Here is a 16,307-nt window from a genome sequence, read left to right as displayed (position 1 = left end):
AAAGCATCTGCATTGCTTCTCCTTGAAAGAATTTATCCACTAACATACTGCTTGCATTACTAACATGATGTGACAGTGAGCCTACGCACTCACAGAGCTGTTGCGGCAAGATGTAAACACGAATTAAGGTGAATAGGCTCTGTTTAAGAAGATGTACAATTCCAGGGCCAAACTTTGTATTATGTTAAAACTTACATTTTTGGAGAGAAAGCGCTGATCTGGATCACACTCTTGGTCCAGGTTGTGCTCAGCCCTAGTTTCCTGCCAACAAAAACCCCTGTCCACTCAGTAGCTATTTGCCCCCAAAGTTTCTGGGAAGGCAATTGTCTGGGGGAAAGCAGTAAAGAGAGCACTGATTAAGCATGTCCAAATCAGGGATTCACATAACTGCCACTCCAAGTGTCCCTCTTTTCCAGGGACAGCCCTGATTTAGAGAAGTCATCCCGGTTTCTGATTTGATCCTGGAATGTCCTGCTTTTCCTTAGGACATCCCTATTTTCATTGTGTGTGGAGGTCCCCAAAACCACCCCTCAAATAACTCACCACATAGACAGAATTTTTGTTTAATGGTTTTTGGCATGAATTTTGGCCACAACTTTTATTTAATACAAAACATGTGAGTGGTTGCGTAGGCATTGGTTCTCAACTGTCACCTAAGGACAGAAATAATAATAACTTGCCTTGCCAACATGGGGAAATCCTACAGGGAGAGACGGGGACCCGGGTGCAATGAACTCTCCCCTCTCCCTTCAGGCTCCCAGGGGCCTCAATACGCCTTCCTGGCCCCCTACCTTGGGGTTACGGACACAGCATAGAGCCCCTGTATTCCTGACCGGGATTTCCCCAACCACGCAGGCATAAACTTGTGGCCAACATAATCAATAAGACCCTTTAATACAACCAAAATAACCAATGCCTAACCACCAACCTTACAAGTTGTGACTATTTGCTATGCGGTAGGCAAAAAACCAGATGGCACCAATCAATCAGCCAAATGGAAAACAAAATCCTACCAGGCCCCTGAATACAGGCGACCCCTTGAGAGGCACAGCAATGTCAACACAGAGGCCTAAAAACAGCGGAGGGAGGGTGGAGATCAGAAACGCAGCCAAAGAGAAAGAGAAACCAAGCATTTAGCCATTTATACCCCAGGGGTTGGACTTACCACTTGCAACATGCTATTTTGCCCAACAACAGCCCAGGTCCAATTGGACGGTGGCCACTCATGCCCCCACCTTTGACCCAGGAGTGGTTTGCTAGCGCCCACCGCAAATCGTGCTCTCTATGATAGAGAACCCGCATTGGAGAAAAATTGGGAAGGTATGGAATTATCTGAGCCCCCGAGCTGTCTGAAGGCAATCCTGCATAGGGAAGGGTTTTTTTTTTTTTTTTAAAGTGTGATGCATAAATACTAAAATTATCATTATGGAATGGGACCTCCCTAGTTTCATTGGAGAAATGTTGGAGGGTATGAAAGTGGCTAGTTTAAGCATGCCTTTAAAACAAACCTGTTTGATGTAATATATAGCTATTACCCTGCTGTGAATTCATGCAATGTGATAAACTAGGTTTGCAGGCCAAAGCCTCGGATTCTGTGATCAGAATATAGATATGAAAATGTGGGTTTTTTCCTATTTAATATGGACTGCATAATTTTTCTTTGCATTGGAACATATTTTTCCCCAATGCATTAGTTTGTTTACTTATTTATTGAATAGCTGGCTGGCAGCATAAGGGAAATCTCAGGTATGGATGTACTAAAATTGAGAATTCTTCATTTTTGAAGTAGGATATAAGTAATTGGCCATTCCATTGTGTAGGCAGCTACTTCTGAGACTTCTGTTCAAGTAATCTTGAAAATACCGTGTGATTTCAGCTTTTGAGATGAGCAAATATGTTAAAAATTTGACACTCTCATCCATGCTTTAATTTTGGTGCTTTGAATCTGACAATAGTTTGTTCTTCCTTTATTTACAAATGAAGCACTTTTAAAAAAGTGTTTCTACTGATCTGTTTGGTTCAAAACCAAGCCATCAAACATCTTATTTTTAAATAGTTTTTTTTTCTCCCTACAAACATGTTGCTTATAAGCAGAAGCTAACACTTTGGGGTACTTTCAATTTTGAGGACTTTTTTTTTAATTGTTCTTGAGAGAATGTCTCTGGATGGGTTAAGGTCTGGTAGATGAAGATATTTTTGCGTAATAATGGAAGTCCAGGTTCAGGTAAAAACAAGCCTTGAGTAGAAATAAAGCAGTTGAATTGTGTATTTGTAAACACTAGGTGTGCAAGAAATCATAATGCTTCAATAAAACATTGCTTTCTAAATTCATTTTTAAAATGTAGCTTTCTATTACAGATAACTGATCTATTTCCATGGGGTCACGAAGAGTCGGACACGACTAAACGACTAAACAACAACAACTGATCTATTGAGTCCTGTGAAGATCTCTGGATGAAGTGCTTCTCAAGGTTACTATGTGATTTCCGTTTCTCATGATACTGCCTAAATGCTCATAATATTGCCCTTATCCTTGCATAGGACAGGGGGAGTGAGCTAAAACACCTTGTTGCTTTCCTCCTAAATGCTGGTGTTGTACTGGTCTGTTCCAGGTTTGCAACTTCATAATCTGCAGTCTTGTTCTACACTGCTGCCAGCCCAGATCTCCATTTTTCAGTTGAGCAACTCACATTCAGAATTCTGGGTGCGGCGATGAGACAGAGGATAGATAGCAAACATAATAAGAGATAAACACAAAAACTTATTTGATCATCCATTCCCTACGATTCACTCAGGTCCTGGGAAAGTGAGGTCTCCACAGTGATGTTCCTTATAATCTGTCTTGACTGTTAGGATTTATGGGCTGCCACAGAGGCAATAAGTGAAATGTCATTGTCGTTTTGATGATCTGTTTGATTAAGCTTGAGCAGCTATAAGACACAGCTGAAAACACAGACAGTGCATTGTCTAATCACTAACAGGAGCCAGAGATAGGTTGTTACATGATCTGGCTTATGGCCCTATTTCCTGTTTCAAATAAAATGCTTTTTAAGGTTCCTTTCTGCACAATTACTGCACTATTCATAATCCTAGAAGCTTGATGTAGGCAGTGGTGGATTCATGTTTGGCATCCATTTCCTTATATTTTGCATATGTCCTTTGGTTAAGCAGGTGACCAGATGCTTTTGCTAAGTAGATAGCCTGGCAAGGGTTGGCCCATCCATGAGGCAAGTTGCAGTAACTGCCTCAGGTGGCATGATCCACAGGGGAAGCAGATCTGGCTGCTAGGAATGCATCACCTGCTGCTGCTGCTGGTGCTGCCACAGTTGCAACAACAACTGTGGCATGGTCTTTGGAGGAGAGATTTGCTACCTCCTTGGCAGCTCCCCCCATGCCACTTCCACAGTGACTTCTTGGCAAATAGGAAGTGCTGCTGGTCTCCTCCCACCCCTACAGAAGCAATGGCAGACAATGCCCTCTAGGGTCTCCTGTGCTCTGCGCTTGCTCTGCGTCTCCCATGAAAGACTTTGATTCCCACTTCAGCTATCGCGTAAGGTTGCTTTGATTCCACTCCTCCTTGTTTCTAATGTAGATCTTCACTCCTGTCTTCTTCCCCGGCATAGGAAGGTGCTCTTTTGTGGTTCAACTCAGATACCAAACTGTATTGGGCTGGCCCTGAGCTGGGCACATTCCCTTTTGTTGGGACATGGGCTTTTGGGTTACTAACTGCAGCTCTACAGTCACTTAAAGTGAATAAAAATACATATACCAGTAGGGTAAAGTGTGCATAAAAGGTAAAGGTAAAGGGACCCCTGACCATTAGGTCCAGTCGTGACCGACTGGCACTCATCTCGCTTTATTGGCCGAGGGAGTCGGCGTACAGCTTCCAGGTCATGTGGCCAGCATGACAAGCCGCTTCTGGCGAACCAGAGCAGCGCACGGAAACGCCATTTACCTTCCCACCGGAGCGGTACCTACTTATCTACTTGCACTTTGATGTGCTTTCGAACTGCTAGGTTGGCAGGAGCTGGGACCGAGCAACGGGAGCTCACCCCTTCGCGGGGATTCGAGCCACCAAATTTCCAATTGGCAATCCCTAGGCTCTGTGGTTTAACCCACAGCACCACCCGCGTCCCCCCCCCCAAAATCCCGTAAACTACTGATGCCGAAACCCGGGATTGAACCAGGGACCTTTAGATCTTCAGTCTAACGCTCTCCCAACTGAGCTATTTTAGCCAAAGTGTGCATAGAAAATAGCAAAGAAAATGCATTATATTAGTAGAAGTTGCTTTGCAAAAAATGTGTATGTATATTAGAAGAAATTAGCACTATGATCTTTGTGGGGGCTTAAAAGAATAATACAGTAATTTCAAACTGATGTGGAAATATGAAAAACTGAAGACTGAAAAAAACACAAAAACACCCTGAAAATGACAGATTCATCACTAACCTCCAGTGATGTCACTGAGTACATGGTGTGCTCCATTCCTTACCCCCAATTCTCCTAATGTGCTCCCAAATGCCCTCTCTTTCTCCTACGTATCTGCCTGCCACTCTGTCCCCATCACCAGCTTACTGGTACCAGTGACAGTGGTCGTAAGAAATGAGGAAGAAGGTCTCATTCTGCTTTCAATGGTCAGGGGTGATGGGAGATGTAGTCCAACAAGATTTGGAGATCCACAAGTTCCTGACCCATGTATAAAAGGCTTGGGAGAAATATCCATCAAATTTGAAGAAAAATGAGAAGTTTTAATTAGACTAGCAAAGGTGGGGGGGTGCATCCATAGAAAATACAGCTGTTCTTAATTTGCTCTTTACCCATTGCAGGGAGCTGTGAATGCTAATAGTTATTGAAAAGTGCTTTGAAATGAGTGCTGTGACAAATGCTCACTGATTGACAAATTGAAAAGAGGGCATTAGTGGAGGCAGCAGCACCAAATGAGCAGAACGTTCTCCTCCTCTGGGGTTTGTGGTATATTAAGAGCAAGGAAATGCATTCTTCCATGTGAAATAATAGGTGGGCCGTATCATGTTATCTAATGGCTCACAGAACTGACAATTTGTCAGCTCCCCTGAAACGCTAAGTGAAAGCTGATTAAAAATATCTGTAGGAACATAAACACGGTAATAATCCATTGCTGGTCAAAGGCTGATTATCCACATGCTGAGCTTGACTGAGATAGGGCTTGACAAGGCCTGGGAACAATCAAAACTCCAGATTCCACTGGGTGCCAAATGGGCTTCCTCTGGATGGTGTCAAGGTTCACAATGCGTTAGTGAGAAAAGTCAAGTGCCATGTCTCTATGCCTGGTTATTATTGTTCCCCAGAATTCTCTAATCACAGAAAAGGTTTAGGAACCATGTTCATTAAGCTTGGGATCATTTTCAAAATCAGGCTCAATTTGTTTAAAATAACACATAACAGCACAGTCAGTTTTGTTATTTGTTTTGTTTTTAGAATTCCAATTGGATTTGTGTAAGCTTTTTGAGCATTCAGATCCGACCTATGCTCAGTTTTGCTGCCAACATTGTTTTATGATTGCATTGACTTGTGTCGTCCCCCAAAAAAAAGATTTGGGTCAGGCTAGAGTGCTGAATAATAAACATCCAAGTTCATCGTTCCACTGTTCCCTCCACTTCTGCTATTTCTGTTTGTGAGTATGGCTACAATTTCAAGAGCAAAGAATTATTGGTATCCTATCTTTTCCCAGGAGTAGACCAAAAGCACAAATAATAGCATTTGGGGGCAATAGTTATGATGGACTGACAAGTATTATGTTTTTGTTCCCACTCCAGTTGCAAGTAAAACCAGTTGCTTATTCGACCAACTGAACTCAGTGAAGTTTAGATAGACAATATGGATAGCTTAACGGTGCAAACTTAAACTTGTCTACTCAGATGTAAGCTGCATTTAGTTCAATGATACTTATTCCTAGGCAATTGAGTATAGGATTCCAGGCTCAGAGTCCTGTAGATACCTCAAGAAGTACTGAGCAACCAGCAGTGCAATCCTATGCATGTATACCTAGAAGTAAGTTTTTGTTTGTTCAATGATACATACTTAACTTCCAGGGTAAAGTGTGGATTATTAAATACTGTATATTTTTTCTTATTACGCTGCAGTCCAACCTCCTCTCAATCAACATGTAATCAATTGGAAGCAGAGAGCTGTAATGACATTCTAATCAGAGATGTTTGATGAAGAAAATAGACTACTCTCTTTATTATTCTTGATTAGTAGCAAATTATTCCTGCTAACCCTTGCCATTCTCCGCGTTTATTAGGAACTGATTAGAAACAAATAACTGTTAAAACAGCAGGATTTTAATAATAGTTTTATTTGTGCCTATAATTACATGTATAATATACCTTCAATCAGATAATAAACCTTCCTCACCTGCTCCCAATTTCACACAATTCTAATTAAGCAAACAAATAAATTCTATCAGGCGCAGCAGCAGTTCTGGAGGGGCCACCAAAAATGAATGAAATCTGCATTCAAATGAAGCCCAGGCTGAAATTTCTTCCTCCATCTTCTTGTAAATATTCACCTGCTGCAAACATTTCATCCTGCTTTCTTGTTAAGAGGAGATAGGGCCTGTAGTAGCTCAACCCTACTTTGCTATTATCTACCAGCTGTGGTTTTGAATTAGGAGCTATACTGCTCCCACATGGGATGGTTTCACCCTCAATTCAATTACCCAACATGCAATGCCTGGTCAGAGCATTGCATGCTGGGTAATTTGATGACAAGTGTGAAGAGCCATAGTGCATGGGATTTGAGCTTGCTTCCTGTTCAGATTTAGCACACTAAAAATGTGAATGAACCTGTTTTTCTTCTTTGCTCTTCTTTTCCCACAACAGTTGCTTCTTCAACAGTAAGAGAAATCTGTTTGTGAGTGTTTTCTGAAGAAAAAGCCAAAACAAAACAGAGGAGGTTGGGTGGGAAAGTGAGAAGATTAGCAGCCCAAGGTTCTTTGAGCTCACGACACCACCATCAGGACTGAGCCACAGTGGAAGTAGTGAGTGATCAGTTTTTAAAAGTAACAACTTCTTTCCCATCAATAAAAGAAGTTCAAGCTGACTAAATTTCAAGATTAAAATCCTCAATGAACTGCGGAGTATATGAAGAGAGATGGAAATATGGAAACGGATGGAAAGTAAAAGAGAAATGCAGGATGCAAGAAGAAAAGGGGTTTATGGACATATTTGGAGCCCAAATTGCGGATAACTGGGGGGTGGGTGGGAGGGACATTTGCAGTGGAGAACAAGAAACAGTGTTGTTTCATCATCATCATCATCATCATCATCCCAGCATGGAGATGGTTGGAGGGGAAGAGAAATGGCATCTCTATATTGTTTCTGAAGGTCAGTATAGGATATACTTTTTTTTAATCACATCTCAGCATGGAGGTTTTTGGAGGATGGGGGGAAAGTCTTCTGTTTATATTCAGGGATGTCTATCCCTCCTCTCACTGAAGAGAGGGTGGAGGCTGGGGGGAGGAGGAAACATTGCTGAAGTTCAAAATACAGTATTTTCTTTTCCCCATCTTTGGAGATCAATAGAATGCTGCGTGAGAGAGAAGAATTCACCCTTCCACCCTAAGTACTATAGTTAAGGGTGTTGAGACTTGTTAAGAGTTACCTATATTCCCCTCACAGAACTACAATTTCCAGAGTTCTGTGGGAAAAGATTTTGTTAAACCACTTCAAAATTTTAGCTCGGTGGAGGGGGGAGGAAATAGTGGTTTCCAAACAGTTCTCAGCTGTTTGTGAGTGATAGCTGGGTAGGGAGTGCAATTCCTCACAATTATGGTGATTTGTGTTAGGGCCCTCCCTCACTATGGATCTACATATTGAGCATCAAAAGCAGGCAGGATAAGCACTGGATAGAGTAACCTGGTTCACCAGTTCTCCTTTTCCTTGATCTGCCATATTCTGGTCACTGCAAGTGACAAGCAATGTGACAAGTGACAAGCAATGACATCCAGCGCCGAGGGCCTTCTGGCGGTTCCCTCACTGCAAGAAGCAAAGCTACAGGGAACCAGGCAGAGGGCCTTCTCGGTAGTGGCACCCGCCCTGTGGAACGCCCTCCCATCAGAGGTCAGAGAGATAAATAACTACCGTACCTGACATTTAGAAAATACCTGTTTAGGGAAGTTTTTAGTCTGTGATATTTTAATGTATTTTGATGTGTGTTAGAAGCCACCCAGAGTGGCGGGGAATGGATAAATATTTATTTATTTATTTATTACTATTACTATTATTATCACATGTGGGTAAAACAAAGCTCTTGAACCTTTCAAATACACTGTACATCTTGTGGGTTCTGACTTCAAAGACCACTATGATATTGTGGCTGCAGTCCTAACTACACTATCTAGTGGGTAAATCCATTTGAACTGTGTGGGAATTGCCTCTGAGTAAACATGATTGGGATTATTAGGACTGAGAAAGAGCCTCTCTCTGCTAGAATTTAATTCGAAAAAGAGTTAGGACTGAAATCTGTTCTGCTAGCAATTCAATTAAAGGAGTACAGTATCTGTAAAACAGAATGAGGAATCTATGGACAGTGGATGCTACAGAAGTGCTTACAGTGTTTGCTTATCTGCCATTTTTTTAAAAAATATGCAAATGTGCTATATAGCCTTTGTTATCAACATCTAGAGAGTCACAGGTTAGCCACCTCTGCTTTAAAACAACCGTATGAGGTTTCGAAGGTCACCACCATTTTGTAAATGTGCAATGGTGGTTGAGCAATAAGTTGTGTGTCCAAGATTATCTAATGGATCCATGAATGAAGAGATGGTAAACCTAGCATTCCAGCCATGAGACTATTAGGTTGTCCATTCAAATTAGATGAGTGCAGGTAGTTGAGTTAGAGAATTACTCCTGGTGATAATGGGCCCCTGAAAATGATATTGTAAAAAATATTATATACTGAATTATGCATTGTAGATATCTTCAATTACTAGAACATTTTCCCCATTTTTGTAAAATGGTAAGTTTGTTTCATAAGACTGGTAATATTGAGTTAATTTATAAGTATCTAGGATAATTTATTATTATCTTTTCCATCATATTTAATAATTGACTAATGGTCTGTAACTGCACTTTAATGTTATAATTAATTTTTATACAAGTAAAAAGTTGCCAAGCTGCTGCTCAGTCGTAAGTTGCAGATAGAGGATTGAAGACACCCTTTATTCTAAAATAAACTAATCGGTGAGATCTATTTGGATTTCCCTCCACATTTTCAGTAAGTGCTCATTCCAACAAACTGGATGGTAACTTTTCCTGGGAGCTTCTACAGTTCTAAAATGTTATTTTGCATTTTCATTTTCTTAGTCGTGTTTCATGCTTACAACAAAATCAATTTTTTCTTCTCATATTTGTTTGTTTAGTTAACTTATCACAAAAAATGGTTGACATTCCTTGCTGCCGTGGCTTGGTATCTACCACATTCATTGGAATTGTACAGTTGGCTGTAACTAATTTTTCTCGGCTTGCCTCTAAATCAGTGATGGTGAACCTATGACACGCATGTCAGACGTGACACGCAGAGCCCTCACTACTGGCACACACCCCATCAGCCCATTTGCACTGTTGTTGTTGTCCCCCCCCCCCATTTGTTCTCCCGCTCCTCCTACAGCTTGTCTCTGCTACAGCTTGTCTCTGCTGTTAAAACCTGGATCCTTTGTTGTTGTTGTTGTTGTTGTTGTTGTTGTTGTTGCTGGTAGCCAGAGATTGGTTATTTAACCCTTTCTGTGCTGTTTTTTCTGGCGCTTTGGCAGACTATGATTGGGTGTAACAGCGCTTATTTTTTAACCCGTTCTGTGCTGGGGGTTTTGGCACTTTGGCAGACTATGTCGGTGCTGCGTGTTAGTTCCAGCAAAGGTATTATTCATCATTTATTTTCTGTTCTCTTCCCCCCCCCAAAAAAAGTGCAGCAACTTTTGCACCCCCCCCAAAAAAACTCCAAAACTTTGGTCAGCAGCTCCCCCCCAAAAGTTCAACAACTCTGGGCACTTTGTGATAAATAAGGGGCTTTTGGTTTGGTTTGGTTTGGTTAAATAATTAGTTTTTTGTTTATTAAATACAGTTATATATTACAATTATACATTTTTGTTATTTAAACTATAAATATTGTGAAATTATGGTTTTTTTCTCGAAGTGATACACTACCCAAGTTATGCTTGGTTTTTCTGGCGAATTTTGCCACACCAAGCTCAAAAGGTTGCCCACCACTGCTCTGAACATTGCTGATATACAGCTACCATTACCCTTTACCATTGACCATGCTTGCTGGGGTTGGTGGGAGTTGGAGTCGAACAACATCTAGAGGGCTAAAGTTTTCCTTTCCTGGTTTTATAATCCATTACTTTATGCCATTGCTTTCAGTTCAAGGCAGGTTAACTTTTAGGTTGATTTCCTGTCACAAGTGCTTTAATGCTAGAAGTTATTTTCTAATTCTGTCATTAATTCAACCAGAAAAAGTTTCTGCATCTTGAGCAAAATACCTTGAAAATAAAGCAGATGGACTTCTGACTACATACCGGGAAGGGGCTTATTAAATGAGAAGGTGCCAATTTAGAAATAGTTGCTTATATAGCCGACTTTATTAAAATTCAAATGCAGTGATGGAGATAAACAGCTTGACTGTAGGCAATATAAGTGTCACTGTCGCTAATGATGTTTGGGTTGTTTTACCAACACTGATTTGAAAGAAATTGGCCACAGGGAAGGAAGTGAAGTTTGCACTACTTTCTGTGGTTTTCTGCTTGGAACTCTGCCTAGTCTGTTACTTTGGGTAGGTATTTCCTTGCAATTTGACAGAAGCCAGGAGAACCATTAATACTCTAGGCAAAGCATCTAGGGAGATTATGAAAACAAGTCTAGTATTTTAATAGTTGAAAAGGCCACCATTTCACATTCCACCTGTCAAATTCCAATTTGTGGTGATTTTTTTAAAAAATAAATAAAAAAATAAAAATGGTATCTAGGCTGTTAAGGGATTTGCATCTTTTTGCACTAATGAGTGTAGGAGGCAGAAACTGTCTGTACAGCCCATTATTTAATACAGTGTCAATGTCTGCAGGGATTTAGATGGAATTGCAAGGTGATGGGACTACATTCCGTTTTTGAAAAAGTTCTGCAATGAGAACAGAAGCTTAGATTTGCCTTGGGGAACTGATGCACCTTCCCCCTTTATATCATTTTATTTCAGGCATCCCCAATCAGTGCAGTACAAACACCTGTGATATGCTTGACCATGAGCACCTGAAGCAATAAACCTTGAGAGAAGTCCATTTGTCCTGTTTGCATGGGATAAGCAATGAGATGGAACTTTGTATCTATTTATAGGACTGAAATGAATTAGATTTTGCCAATTTCTAGGCTAGACTCGAAGTCTGGTTCGTTTTCCATTATGAAAATATCTGATCCAATTAAATCTGACAGGAGTAATAATCCACAAAATCTGTATAGAGTCCACTGCATGTATGGAATAATGCTGAATACATACCTGAAAGTCAATGTACCAGGCATAATTCAAAAGCTCTAATCTGCTCATTTTCATAACATAGCTATATTGTGCTAGCTGGGTGCAAAGGGATATTTGATACTGGCTAAATCTTTTAACCCAGCATACAGTATTCTAATAAGTAAAGGCAAACACCTATCCTTGCAAAGCTGTGCAGATGCATATACTTACAAATCAAATATGGTGCAGATTTATTAATTTTTTGGCCTCTAGACAATATGAGATCTTATCTGCCCTGATAGTATTTTTAATGACCACTTTAGTAGTTAACAACTTTTTCTTAAAAGATTATATAGTAAGCTAAAGAAATGCATTCAGTGACAAGAGGTGAAAGGTTTTGCTGGGATAATATACACATGTGCATGATGATGATTGTCACTATTAATTGATATTGTTATAATTTGGCTACTATTGGGGGACTATTGGAAAACTAATAAAAACTTATTTGCAAAGAAGAAGGAGAGATGATGATGATTGTCCCTTTCCTAATTGTACCTCACATCTGAAGAGTAAATATTTTGCACTCTTTTGCTTGGTGGTGTGGTACAGTACACTGCCATTTTTTTTATTATGAGTCATTTCGAATCCCCGCGAAGGGGTGAGCTCCCGTTGTTCGGTCCCAGCTCCTGCCCACCTAGCAGTTCGAAAGCACATCAAAGTGCAAGTAGATAAATAGGTACCGCTCCGGCGGGAAGGTAAATGGCGTTTCCGTGCGCTGCTCTGGTTTTGCCAGAAACGGCTTAGTCATGCTGGCCACATGACCTGGAAGCTGTATGCCGGCTCCCTCGGCCAATAAAGTGAGATGAGTGCCGCAACCCCAGAGTCTTCCGTGACTGGACCTAGCGGTCAGAGGTCCCTTAATTAACATGGCATACTGAAAGGATGAGAAAGGAGAACCTGCCCCCAATAATGGGTAGAAATCCCATTGAGCTTGCTGCTCTTCTCCACTGTATCTCTTCTTCCTTTCCCAATTGATCATTTACAGTCTGTGTTGCTCCTGACTAATAATATGTCAATTCCCCAATGTGATCCATTTTGAGGGCTGCGTTATAGAACCACCGTTAGTATGTTATAAGCCTTGCCACCATGTTGTGTACAACTCATGGCTGTAAAATAGTACGGTATCTGTACAGACCTACTGTGTTGGGTTGTGGAGAAGTTTGGTTCATTAGGCATTTTAATTCAGACCTCCCTAATTTACACCTACAGAAACAATATATGAACCAAAATGTAGCTATTCTTCAAAATGCTTACTTCTCTGAATTTTGTAGTGCAGTTGTCCATCCCAAAAAATGTGCACAAATATGGATAGTAGGTGAAAGTTTGTATAATAATGCATATCTAAGGGGAAATAACATACGGGGGGGGGGATGCCTGCAAGGATGTTAATACTAGGCAGAATGTCATTCAAAATGAATCTCTTTGGAGAAATGCATACTAAAACACTGAATGATTTTTGTGGGGATTTTTTTGTAATTTTACAAACTGAAACTGTGAACTAAAGATCAAAAAAATGAAAAACTGAAAGAAAACCAAAATGAACAGATTCCTCCAACTGGAGCCTGACTTTATATTTCCTAAAATGCCCCTGATTGGTAGACACTGGCTGAGCTTAAAGACTACCTTTTTGGACCAGAGTCCACTTCATTAGATAAAGGAAGTGTTATCTTCAGAGGGCAGGAGTGTGTATGTCTACAGTGAGAGAAAATGTATTTAGGCAGACCAGATGGAAATTAAATGCCACAAAATAGTCTTCAGCTATTGTTATTAAATCAGAGCAGTGCAGGATATTTATTTAAAATGAAGCTTTTAACTTTTCCCCATTCCTGTGCTGTAAAAATAAAATCCAGAGCTCTCTCAGTGCTCCACAGGCATCATTTAGGACTACCTTCTTATAAAGTCCATGAACCTAAAAAATAGGGCCATACATACAGAAAACACAGCGTGGCACAATTTTGTGGTTATGGGTTTATATGTCTTGAAGGTACTGACATTGTTCTTCAACTCAGGATGGGGAAGGAAGATGCTCACATCCTCCTGATTCATTGCATTATTCAGCCCCCCACCCCCAAGTCAGTGCACACCCCTAGATGACAGTGTATTTCACATTGGAAGCTGAGCAGGTGAATGGACCTCTGATGTTGTGACTGACTGATTGTCCAGGATGGGCTCTGCGTCATTTAGTGATGCGGTTTTGATTATGGCTTTTATTGGTTTTGTTTTTTGGGGAAAGATATTCACCAATTCAGTACATTCTGGTAAATGCTTTCGTAAATGAAAACTTGACTCCCCGTTGTGTGCAAAAGAGCCAGCTTGAGCAATCCGGAAGGCCTTAACAGACTCACAACCAATGTAGACCAGGCACAAGGAGACACAGAATGCACAGCAGCCAGGAGGTTGTGTGTTTTCTCAACAGAGTCATTAGCACTAATTGACCTAATCATTAAGAAACAGGCTGACTCCAATAGACTAATTATTAAGACACTGACCCAGATATTTAGCCTTCAAAAAATTTAGCAGCCTTTCTACACCCCCCATGACTCCCCTCCCCCTTGTCTTCTCCTAGACTGAACATAACAATATTTGTGCCTTCCTTTAGACAGACGCAAACTCATCTCTTTCCAGGGAGAAATTATTTCAGCCTTTTAATCCCAAAGTCCAAATGTCACTGTTATCATCTCAGAGAATAATCACTTTGAGTACTCATTTATTAACGTTTCAGAGGAATTGGTTTTTTTAAAAGAAGAGTGTGAGTGGAGAGAGAGAACATAGGAGTGTTGCGAAAGAAGCAATACTTGGCCTTTATTTTGCACTTCATTATCTGACTGAACCTTCCCAGCTACTTAACTTCAAAATATTCTATGCATGTGCCATTCTGGTTTCCTACATAAATGGAAAGATTCACTTAAGTGATTATCCAAGACCTCTAAAAAGCTTTTCAGCATGTATGTAAATGAAGATAGATTGTGTGTTGCTGCCCATATGTTACTCCATTTCGCTCTACATTTTTCATCCTGTGGTAGAGAAGTAATAGTAACAGGTAAATTTCTCACCATACCGGTAGAATTGTAGGATCTGGGATAAAGACAGGGTCATCTGTATCCATTTTTAATGCAGTGTTCTGGGCTTAGTAGAGAAAAGCTTCAGGGTAAAGATTTTCCAATTTTTGAATCAGTTGGACAGTAAATTTACTGAGTGCCTCATGCCCAGGTGTCAAGAGTTTGTTAGCTGCTTGTGACAAGCAGGGCTTTTGATCCACCCTCAGCAGACGGCAAGGCTGAGTGCATATGGTTCATTCAAACATTCTGGCCGGGGTGGGGGTGGGGGTGGGATCACTTCCAGCATGCTGTCCCTGTGCATTGGAAGTTTGAGGATAAGACAAGATGAATGGGCCTAACAACAGTAATGGGGCTTTGCTTGCTATGGTGGTTTCATTTAAAGCCACCAACTACTCTGGAAAGAAACAGTGCTCTGAAGGTGTTGTGTCTGAAAGGTTTCAGGACCAGTAGGTAGGTAGGGCTGTCATGGACCTGCAATCATCAGGGTGATGACTAGAGGAGATCCATAGAACCTGTCTGTAAGTGGAGCTACTTGTAGAAAACCATCATACAGAGATCAACGCAAGACATGCTAAACATACCCTTCACATGTTAGCCCAGAAGAGCACAAAGCAGTTGTGTGCATTGTGTAGCTGTGTTCACTAGAGCAGTGTTTCCCAACCAGTCTGCCTCCAGATGTTTTGGGACTACAACTCCCATCATCCCTAACCAGCAAGACCAGTGGTCAGGGATGATGGGAGTTGTAGTCCCAAAACATCTGGAGGCACACTGGTTGGGAAACACTGCACTAGAGAACCACATAAACATGAGACACTTTAGAGAAGAGCAACTGAGCCACTAACTTTATCTCAGAAGCAATTGGCTGCAGTATATCAGGCAAGGCAGGAATCTGATTTTTGATATCCTTCACCAAATGAAATCCCTAGTTTAATCATATGGGGAAAGTGAGGACCCCTGCTGCACAGGCGCTTCAGGTGTCTACCGACAGAAGTAAGAATAGACAGAAAGAGAGAAACCTGAGCAGGCTTCTGCTAACCCTGACCTTCCAGTGAGTTTGCTCTTCAGCTTTGTTTTCGCTCCCTTCCATTGTTGCAGCCAAAGGCAGATGTACCAAGACTGAACTCTGTTCGTAACTCTGGTCAAGGCAAACATTTCTCATTTTCTTTGGGCCTTGTCTTTGGTTGGTGGTGAATAACTATTAATGAGCCTAAATGCAATCTCGGCCAAGATTCAGGGAGGATAATTGGCAGTCTTAGTGGGAAGAGCATACCTTGTTCATCCGGGCTGTAACAAAAGCCTTAATTGCCAATCAGTGCTGAGGACTTCTTTGGGGAGAAGAGACCCTTTTAAAATAAGAAAATGTGTGTGTATTTCACTTACTGCTGCCTACAATAACTATTGGAAGATGAAACGCTGCATTTTCAAAGCACAGCATGGTAACTTGCTTGCCTCTGTAGCAGTATTTAAAGGCATATGGATAATGATCCTTCCATATATGTGCATATTGCAGCTATGTGAGCAGTCCTAACTACATTCGTCTTTCTGAGACATTGAGTGAGCACAGATCCATGTATTTGGCCCTGCCTGTAGACCCCTATAGAAGTAGCACTTGTGCTGTATCATACTGTATGTGAAGATGAACTTCCTTCCTACAAGGAAGAAGCTTACTTGCTTTTGTAACTAACAGGGCTACTACCCCTCTGGAA

At 41.0% G+C, this 16,307-nt stretch overlaps 1 non-coding gene across 1 annotated transcript; it reads right to left on the bottom strand.

The window, feature by feature from the left end:
* Positions 1-4,163: 4,163 nt before the first annotated feature.
* On the bottom strand, positions 4,164-4,236 carry TRNAF-GAA (transfer RNA phenylalanine (anticodon GAA)). Its single transcript has one exon. It is a non-coding gene; the product is annotated as a tRNA-Phe (tRNA).
* Between the last annotated feature and the right edge of the window lie 12,071 nt (positions 4,237-16,307).

Source organism: Zootoca vivipara, chromosome 5, assembly GCF_963506605.1.
Source record: "Zootoca vivipara chromosome 5, rZooViv1.1, whole genome shotgun sequence".
Lineage (NCBI taxonomy): Eukaryota > Metazoa > Chordata > Lepidosauria > Squamata > Lacertidae > Zootoca > Zootoca vivipara.
This window is presented reverse-complemented; position numbering and strand designations above follow the sequence as displayed.